This window comes from Bacillus rossius, chromosome 1 (assembly GCF_032445375.1).
Source record: "Bacillus rossius redtenbacheri isolate Brsri chromosome 1, Brsri_v3, whole genome shotgun sequence".
Taxonomy (NCBI): Eukaryota; Metazoa; Arthropoda; class Insecta; order Phasmatodea; family Bacillidae; genus Bacillus; species Bacillus rossius.
This window is the reverse complement of record NC_086330.1, coordinates 288,373,949-288,384,117: the sequence shown is the minus strand read 5'-3', so window position 1 is coordinate 288,384,117 and position 10,169 is coordinate 288,373,949. Positions and strand designations below refer to the sequence as shown.

At 32.4% G+C, this 10,169-nt stretch overlaps 1 long non-coding RNA gene across 3 annotated transcripts; it reads left to right on the top strand.

Moving 5' to 3' along the window:
* The first annotated feature begins 1,979 nt into the window (after positions 1-1,979).
* LOC134527705 (uncharacterized) lies at positions 1,980-8,315 on the top strand. 3 transcript variants are annotated; one of them, XR_010074251.1, is made up of 6 exons: positions 1,980-3,140; positions 3,564-3,725; positions 3,827-4,576; positions 5,579-5,756; positions 6,447-6,619; positions 8,069-8,315. It is a non-coding gene; the product is annotated as an uncharacterized LOC134527705 (long non-coding RNA). The 3 variants fall into 3 exon arrangements; XR_010074250.1 differs by having other exon boundaries at positions 1,980-3,725; positions 6,447-6,615; XR_010074249.1 differs by having other exon boundaries at positions 1,980-3,725.
* The last annotated feature ends 1,854 nt before the right edge of the window (positions 8,316-10,169 follow it).

Here is a 10,169-nt window from a genome sequence, read left to right as displayed (position 1 = left end):
TCTCAATTTTAATTTAATACATGGAATAATTAACGGGAATTAACACCTTACATAACCTATTCCTTACAACAAACAAATCCATACTGGTACTTGAGTCACCTAGATAGCCGACTTCATGAAGTATTACTTATATCAATGAATAAGCGTTGCTTATTTGATTATGAATACTTGCGAAACAAGGCAAGCTTATTACTGTGAATTCATATTGAGCAGTACTTATTTTACGCAGTGCTTCGTGAAGTATTACTTGAAGTAGTCCTAATAAGCAGTAATTTTTTCGTTCGCTATGAATTTAATGCCATACTTAAGCATGCATATAAGCAGTACTTTTTTCAAGTATTGCTTATATCACCACTATGAATTCTGCCCTAAGTAACATTATCTGGACCAAGCATGAAGTTACTTTGGTAAGTTTCTTTGCCAAAAATAGCGAGATTTGTATTTAGCATATTATTTGGTAAACCCAATTTAAATCCAATTATTTTTAATTTTTTTATGTGGTAATTACTTTGGATTTGGGCATTATTACATACCTCAGTAATAAAAATTTAATAATTATAAAACCACAAAAAACACCCTTTTCATTTTTCAAATATAGTTACCTAATGCTAATGTGTATGTAAAAATAAATTTTCAAGCTAGTGCTCATTGTGGTTGTTGAGTTATGGTACTGAGCGAGCAAAGGTGCAAAATAGCTTAAAATTGTATTCCATGCTCAGTGTAAAATTTTTGTGATGGAGTTTGTTACTTCTCTGTCCACATCTACAAAGTATGGAATATTAGCTTTTATTTTCAATTTAAATGTGCTAGATAGCATGAAAATTGTGGGTTTTATAGTAATTTAAGTGTAGTGGTGAAGATCGTCGGAGCACATTATTCGCTCAAAAACTGAAAGTTTCGAAAATTTCTCATTCTTCCAGTTTTAATTTAAAAATTCTAAAATAATTCACAGTTTCTCATGTTATAAGTATGTATGCATAAAAAAATTTTGAACAAAATCTGTAACCTTGGAGCACATGGCTCTTGGTGATTTGACATGATATGACCCAGGATGTATATAGTAATGATAACGATGTCGATGTCATGTTGCTTTTGGAATAAGTATGGTTGTACTGACATTATTGTTGTTTTATTCCAGTATAAATTATATATAGTGTTTGCATTAGTAAAATAGTTACAGTAGATGTCACTTAATTTCACTCGTTAATTGTACTATGTAACACAATCTTTTTATTATAATAGTTCAATCTACTGTAATATTTATGACAGAGAAAATGTATATTTTGTGTTGGTATATATTTATATTATAAAAAAAATATAAAATTATGCTTCTGTAATTGTACTTTAGTCAGTCATTAAACCACAAATTAGCTCTCTTGTATATTTCTGAAGTTAATATACCATATAATAGGGTAGTCAATGTATTGTATAACTTAAAAATATCTATAGCCTAATTATAAAAATAAAAAAATAAAACATTGTGATGTGGTAAATCAATAGAACAATGTAAAAACAAAATCATAAAAAAATATAAAGTGACGCCCGTGCAGCAGGTTTCATTTTTTTTTCTGGTTAGACTATATTTTTTTATTTATATATAAAAAATAATAATTTATATACTTTGATTCTTGATATGTGCGATAATTTTACAGCTCTGAACATATAATACCACACCTTTAAGCGGCCAACACTCATAATAAATAAGATTTTAAATGAATAGGTAGATAAGGTAGGTTAAAGATTTTTGGGGAAATCTGTATCATTTTGGGGAAATTTTTTGTCTGCTATGGAGAAATTTTTAAAACTTAATCTGGAGACCCTGGCTGTTGTTCATAAGTGGGATTATGACGTAATGTAAACATACACCGAATACTCGGACGTCGTCTGAGATAAATACGAAATGAAGGAAGCGAAAGCTATAAGTACAGAGTAAAATATTGTTTTTTGTTCGTCACATTAATTTGTTGCATTATATTTAATGCTAAACAAGTATATTTGTATTCTGCGTGCACGGAAATAAAAATTATTGTAAAAGAAAACAGTGCTACTTTAAATCATTATTTATTGGCGTCGTTACTTCAAAACAGCGCTAATAGAACCGCGTTATTTCGAGGGGCTGTTGTATTTAAGTTCTAATAAGTTTTAACAAAACATTAACGTAACATTTTCTATTATTAAAAAGATAATTTAATCTGTTGATGTTATCCCTGACTGTAGTTTACTAAATGCATAGATGCGTTATTTGCCACTACCGCATCCTAGTCAGCCTGAAAGCTTCTGTTGTTTCCCACTACAGCTGTTGGCCTATTGCTAACATGCAGGATGGCATAATATAAACACTGGCTAAATACTCGCGCATCGGGGATATTTAAATGTAATATAAACCACTGAAATCTATTAAATGGGCTTAAGTAAATACTCCCTAAAGGAACAGAATAGTTATTAAGGAAAGCATAATATCTTTTATTGAATCATCACATTATAAATACGTTGAATTAAATTTAATGGTACACAAGTACTATTGCGCACGGAAATTAAATATTAACATAAATTAATAAAAAACTCTACTTCGTATCTATGACTGTGCTACTGTACTTCAAATAATGCCTTAATTTACTGGGTTGTTACTGCATAACCGAACAAATTTAATAACATTAATTCGAGGGGACAGGTGACAAAAAATTCAATAAATGGACAGCATTAAGCAGAAAGGAACCAACCCTCAAAAGTGAAATATTTAGAACATCACCTTACACATTTTATTAAAAGGAACCAACCTGCTGGATAATATTTTTATTCTACCTTGAATATTATACTGAAATGTACCTGCTCTTACAACATTCAGCCGAATGGAACCATGTTTGGTTCTGTTTAACTTAATGCAAAAAATTTATTTATATTTTTCAGCAAAAGGAATTAGGATTAGTTGGTTCTGTTTTGTTGAATAAATGTTGGTACTACCTGTGTTCAGATGTTTGTACCAAGTGAAGTTTGTTCCTTTGTGTGAATAGTATTTATACTTAGTTATTGTTACAGTATTATTTTATGCACCAATATATTATTATAATTACTTCATAGTGCTACATTTGTAATGTCAAGAGGAAAATTAATGAAAGAATTGGCCAAGAAATTAATTGAAGGTAAGGTTCTAAAAAGTTATAACATTTACATCCATATCGACATTATAACTTTCTAGAAAATGCTCATATTAAAGTTAAGGTACTGTTTATTGTAGTATAAAACAGCTGTAATTAATTGTTTTATGCATGACAGATTAAAATAATTTAATAAAAAATTAAACATTTAAATGCTAACAATATTGCAGTAAGTATAGAGATAATATTAGTTATTAGAGTAAGTTAAAACATAATGTGAATTAATTTAATCCTAACGGCTGTACCATTTCAGACATGTTGAATTGTTCAAAAGAAATATCAATGTATTTTTTTTCATTTTTAACAATATTAAAAATACTGCCTGTTCACTGTTTCTTTTTGAGCAGAAAAATTTGGTTTTTCAGAGAAAATTCTTCTTGCTGTGTTAAAACCATCTAATATTTACAGACAAAATTGATTTTGAAATCACAGCAGACCTACTGCCTAATATTGATATAACACCAAAACCACCAGACCTGGTAGCAACTCCATCCTCAGACATGCCTCAAGGAACAGAAACAGATGCTGTAGACATTTGCCCAACACCATTATTAAATTCTGATAGTGAAGGTAAGAATACAATATTTTGGTTTATTTACAGACGCACTACAATCATACTTGAAAATTTCCTTACATTTGTTTCATGTTAACATTTTCCATAAATGTTTCAGATAAACAGAATAATGAATAGCTAGCCGCATCTTGGAGTGACCATCTTCCGGATGTTCTACAAAGGGATCACTTTTCATCATTATTGGGAAATGATATTACCAGTATCAGAACTTCAAAGAGATACAATAGATTTTTCCACAGAGATTCTACCTGAATTACCTGATGTTCCTATTGTGCTTTACCAAGAACCCATCTCAATATGTGAAACCCCGTGCAAGAATGATTCATTTGACTATTCTCATTAGTAAACACCTCAGGGAGTGTATTCTTTATATCGACGTTTCATAAAGACAGTCACAATGATTGTCTTTATGATAAAGAGAGCTACAAAGATACTTACTTGTAACTATCTTTATGTCATATTCTGTAAGTAGTATCTTTATTGATATCTTTGTTTAGTAATGAATGCTTGGCAACACCGCAGGCACCGCTCCGAAAACACGAAAATTGACTAACCGAAACAATATTTCTGGCTGTTTCCTTCTATCTTGCTTGCATCCTTCCTTTTCGGCGGAGCAAGGTAGTATGTATAAACTGTAAACATGGAAAAGAAGTTTCGCGCTAGAAAGACCACTTTGAAGCAATTTGAAGTAATGCTGGATTTTATGCGAATGCATCCAGAATTTTTGAGAGGGAAGTTTTCGGCGACTTTCACAAAAATTAAAGAAGAGAGAATGTGGGCCGAATTAACAGAGAAGGTGAATTGCCTGGCATGTGGTCCGCCAAAATCAATTTCCCAGTTACGAAAGGTAGGTACTAATTTGTCTAATACTGTTAGACGAACACTCTACCCCAATACAGAAATGTTTATAATGGGCAAGTTATTCACGCTTCACTTCTTTAAGCTCATTTTTTTTTAAATTTGAATCTCATCTACCTAATTGCTTTATTCACAAGAGTAGGATTTGTCAATTTTAATTGCTATTTGATGTACATGCTGCCTAGCGTAACAAGTTATTAAATTATTAAAACTAAACTTAGAGGACATCAGTAAAAATGATAGCATTCATCTAAACATGTGCAGCAGTTAACCTCAAAGCAATTAATGTAATGTAGCATTGAAATTCGGCACTAGATTGAAACATTTACGTGTTTATGTAGTACCGTACTCAAATTAACATTCTATTGCAGAGAGTATAACTTATTTAAAACAGAAAAGACAAGCTCGAGTCATGAGTCTGGTACATAAATGGTTAGTTTCCTATGCATCCAGTCGTAGCACATGTACCCTACATTGCAAGTTAAAAAATAAATGTACCTTATGTTAAAAGGTTGTATGCCTACTTGTCTGAAATATGTTATTCAGGTATTTAAGTCTTGGTAGATAAATAATATATATATATTTTATTTAAGTGAGGATAATCCATGTAAATAAAGATAACTTACATCTACAAAAAAATAACTAGTCAGGGGTTTGACTTTGTTCAGTTATTTTTCATTTCATTTCATTTATGTTATCCAGTTAGATACAGTATAGTGATGAAAAAACATCACCGTATTGGATTTGTCAAGTAGTATTATCAAAAGATTACATACAATCAACAATTACTAATCATTTTAACAAACAAATTACAAATCTACATTATAGATAATAAACATAAAATTGTAATAAACCAATTTAAATTACAAAATATGGTTAAAAATGGTCAAATCAGTAGTAAATTTTAATAATAAATATTACAATGATCACAATATAAAATTTTATAAAATTATTAGTAAAATATATATAGTTAGGTTTCTGCACATTTCAGTCATGGACACTGTGGAAAGCTGCAACAAAAAAGAAGGCCAGGAATATTAAGGCACATGCTATGGGCACAGGAGGGGGAGGTCCTTTGAAAGAAATCCTAAACCCACAGGAAGAGCAGCTCCTGGAACTTATTGGCAAGGAGTGTGGATGGAATCAGTGGTGTTCCTGCTTCTGGTGATGTAAGTACAAATTAATGAAGCATTGAGATATAGCCACGTCTGTGCTGTATATGGTTTACAGTAGTGTAATATGAAACTACATAATATTATGTAAGTGCATTGGTTAATATAATAGTTAAATGTTTATAAGTATGCATTTCGAATTGCAGTGATGTTCCATTACATCATTTGAACTAACACTTGATATTTTCATCAAAATTTTACAAGGCACCCAATTAAAATTTTCTCATATCCAAGGGGGGTGGCTGATTTTAAAATTCATAACAGGGCAATGTTTCAGGCTTTTGTTTGTAAGGAATTTATTTTTGTCTAGCATTGTGAATAATGTATAAAATATGTAAATGTTGATAGTTATTCTGCCACTGACAGTTGCATGATGTAATTCGTAACATTAACCTAAATGCACTGTACTTAGCAGTACGTCAGATATTTACAACCTTAAAGTTATGCACCGTATTGTTAATTTATAGTTTCTTCTTTGCCAGCCATATTGTACAGTAATGTGATAGTACCTAATATAAGGTTTAAGAACAAGATTTGTGTTATTTCTCAAGATTTTGTATTAAACTAACTTCAATAGGATTCAGAAGGTTATATTGTTAAGTATGTATATATTGTGTACAAATTTCAATTAAATTTCTGGTGGAAAACTTTGTTTCATGCCATCGTCTTTGTGCGGAATTACCACAGTTCAGTTACGAACATGTATCCATGGAGGACCCTCTACAAATGGATGTATTGGACAATGATACAGATTGTTTGTCTTCTGGTGTGTCTCGTCCTGTAGAAGATGAATCGCGTCAGTTGGAAACACTTGAGTCATCCACATCTCAGACGACAAGGTCTAAGCATGTTTCTGGTAGGTAAGTTTTGTCTTGTGTTTCAACAGCTGTATGATTAAGGGGTCTTCCTGGTGCATGATGCTCGAACGATCACAGTCACTCTGTCCCTGGAAGCTGCAGGACGTAGCGCAGGAAGTTCAAATTCGATTTCACAAACACTATATACAAGTCCAAACAATCATAATTTTATGCTTGGACATGTTTTAATTTTATTTGTAAACAGTCAATACATATTTAGCTGCACTATCTTCAGTCGTGGAACTATTTTTCTGCAGTCATATTTGACACGAACTCTGAGACAGACCTCAAAATTGATAAAACTTGTTTTTATTGTCCAAAATTTTAATTCATCATAATAAATTTGGTTGCAGTAGATACAGTATATGATTTATCACTTAGCATTTAAAATACCACTGCCTCACAAAGTTCCAAAATCATAAATTTTTAATATGTAATTGTTGAAGACAACAGTTTTAGTGTAAATGTGTACCCATTTTGATAAACATATTGAGAAAGAAAGTAATCTGTGAAATTGTTCATGAAATGTATTATCCCACTCTAGCATGGTTTTTAACAGTGGTACTTTCTTAGTCAGGTTTCAAGTTATGTCAGAATTTGCATTTTGTGCTTTTAACCAGTCAGTAAATGAAATGTGTGCTCCTTGACGTGTTTGGTGAAACTCACATTTATGTACCCCCTCCTTGAAAGAATAAATACTGGAGTACTGTGAAGAAGTTTACTCTATATCATACTGTGACAGATAGAAAGCACTGTTGTAATATTTTGTACAACTTTTTGCATGTCACAAAAAGCGTACGTAAAATGTATTTAGGCAAGAAGACATCATATAAACCTATAATTATAGTACGTAATTTTGTCTGTAAGGAATGCACATTGAATAATGGTAACGATGTTTAATTTTTTTCACCTACAACACAGATGATCACTGCTGCAGAACTGTATAGGCAGAGGTGAAAGAAATCTTTCACCACAGTAATTTTTGTGATGTAAGAATATCATGAATATTGCATGAGTGTTCTTTATTATAAACATGAAACTTTATACTTTTTTATAAATGAAAAGAACTTCAATTTTTTTGCTATTTTTTTTTTGTCTGGCAGAAATGTCAAAATTAGTTGGTATTAATTTTGTTTTACGAATATTATTGACTCACCTGTCCGGATCCACAAAATCTGGGTTCTAGTGTATTAGTACTGCATTGGTGATTATTTTGGTATTCAAGATTTTGCTGAATCATAATTTTCTTATTCATCTCTCAGCTCACCAATCTTTTGTTACTGAATCCTATCATGTCAGCCATTACTGCTAAAACCTTGCTGTGAAGCACTAACTTCTCTCGAAAGAAATTAAGGACATTGTTGATGTAACAACTTGGGAATAAATGTTTTTCAAATTATTTGTTTTATAGTTGTAATGTTTTGTGGTTTAATAAACAAAATAACATTTCAGGTAAACAAAAGGACAAGAAAACAATGTATAAATCTGCATCAGATTTGGCTAGGGAGGAAATAGTTAATCTTGAAAAGGCAAACCTGGAAGAGAGAAGACAAATGAGAGTTGCTTTAGAAAGGTTGGCAGCAGCACAGGAGAAGATTGCTGATGCCCAACTTCGCAGGGCAGAAGTTGCAGAAAAGAAACTTGCCTTGCAAGAAAGTTTATACTCATAATTTTATTTAATAAAATTAACACTCCAGTATGGTTGGTTTTCTTTTATACTTTGCTTCAGACATTCCTTTGTGCTGCCTACAACATAAGAAATTAATAGCAAGTAATGCAGTATTCATACCTGCCAACTTTTACGGATTGTCCGTAAGTTTTACGGATTTTAATACTATTTTACGGTTTTACGGACGTCTTTAATATCTTACGGATTTATTTTTGCGTGGTGGTTTATTACCGTTCACTGTACCGGCCATGTATACCTGCCAACTTTTACTGTACCGGCCATGTTACCGACGCACCGACGGAAGGCGGAATGAAAACAAAACAAGAAATAGTTAGTTACTTGTATATGGTTTGGACTGTCTACGTTTGTTTTCCACTTAACGCAACGAAAAAGTGCTTCCTTAAACGGAGGAACGGACCACAATTGTGACGTCAGCCCTACCTCCTTGGTCTGTTCCTTGTTCCTTATATTATTTTCAAAATGGCTGACTATTGTTTTTGTTCGTAGTGCCAATGGAGTGCTGCGCAACCGTGTTTTTTTTCGTTTGTATTTACGTGATGGGAACCACGAGTAAGCTAGCCAACAAGAAATATATTCAGACTTACCGTGCTGCGTATAACAACAAATTCTCGTGTATTCTGAAATCGCAAAAAGGAGAAACTTTTGTGTTTTGCACAGTGTGCCGGTGTGATTTTAGTATTAAGCTGGAATCACAATGCCCCGACGGCCCCGACACGACAGGCCCGACAAACTGTCGTGCAGCATCTCAGCACGACAGATTTAAAAGCGTAGGGTCACAATACCACGACAAAAATAACCCGACGATTTTCAATTTGACCTTCGGCAAATCGTGCCAAGCTAAATACTTCAATTAAAATGCATTATAGAAAGCGCTAAAAACAAAGTAAGCTCTTTTATTTATTATTGACAGTTGAAGTGCAAAAAAAAAAATTAGTCGTCTGCGATACGAAGTAAGGTTAATTTGATTTGTAAAATAAAGAGTAGTTTATTATAGTTACAAGGAAACAAGATAAAGATATGTCAGTGAGGGACAGAAAAATACTCCTGATGTTAGCTGTGCGAAGAATTAAAAAGAAACGAAAAATTAAAAGATGGATTCTAAAATAACGTCTTTAACCATAAACACGATGATATCTGTTAATGTTCATACAAACAGACTAAGGCAAGCTACAAATTTTTCATTTCACCCACACTTAAAACGAAATTTCACTTTTCAGCAAAAAGATTTACCAAGTAGGTAAATATTTTTGAAATTTAGTTCTGTGCTGTTTCCTTTCCGTTTCTATTTTCTTTTCTGTCGGGCCCCGACACGACGGAATTAGAAATAGAATTTATTCCTTGCAGGCCGTCGGGGTGCGTATTTTGTCGGGCTGACGTCACGGCGAGCTTGTATTTCATTGGCTGTTGAACTTGTCGGGCCTGTCGTGTCGTGGCCGTCGGGGCATTCATAGATAAAGGATAGTTTAGATGGATATCTCTTTCACATTAATCATTGACAGTATACAGCGCTCCTGGTGGCTGGACCTCGTACTAAATTCAAAATGGCGGCGATGGCGGGAGATTTGAACTAAGACAAGGCGGGAAATTCAAATGTGACCTATACCACTTCGGAATGGACTATTTTTACAACTTTTGTTGGAGTTAATTATTGAAACTATAAACAGTAGGCAATATTACTGAACTGTTCTGGCAGTTACTGACTAGTGGAACAATTGTATAGGACAATTTTTAAATTTTATAAAATTCAAAATGGTAATTATTCATAACCTACTGCATATATGTCAAAACATAATTCTTTTAAAAAAGCTATAAAATAGAATTGCATATTAAATAGTTAAATTTTAATTATCAATTCACTTATTT